We start from the raw sequence: 239 nt of genomic DNA on the forward strand, positions 1-239 counted from the left end.
ACACAGGGCAGTGAGGAGGTGGAGGGACAGGGAAAGCTGCTGCGACGGCAGGGCCCTGCAGAGCCGGGGCAGCCGGGGGCATCAGAGCTGCGGATGCCCAACGGTGGCCTTTGGCTTCACGTACGTCTCCTGGAGGGACGTCTCTGGGGCTGGGCCGGCCGGGAGGCGAGCAGCCCCGTGGTGCGCTCACGTGTCTCCTGCCCGCAGTGGCAGAGCGGCCAGCTGGGGCAGGTGGGGTG

Source organism: Pygoscelis adeliae, unplaced genomic scaffold (assembly GCF_000699105.1).
Source record: "Pygoscelis adeliae isolate BGI_AS28 unplaced genomic scaffold, ASM69910v1 Scaffold679, whole genome shotgun sequence".
NCBI classification, from domain to species: domain Eukaryota; kingdom Metazoa; phylum Chordata; class Aves; order Sphenisciformes; family Spheniscidae; genus Pygoscelis; species Pygoscelis adeliae.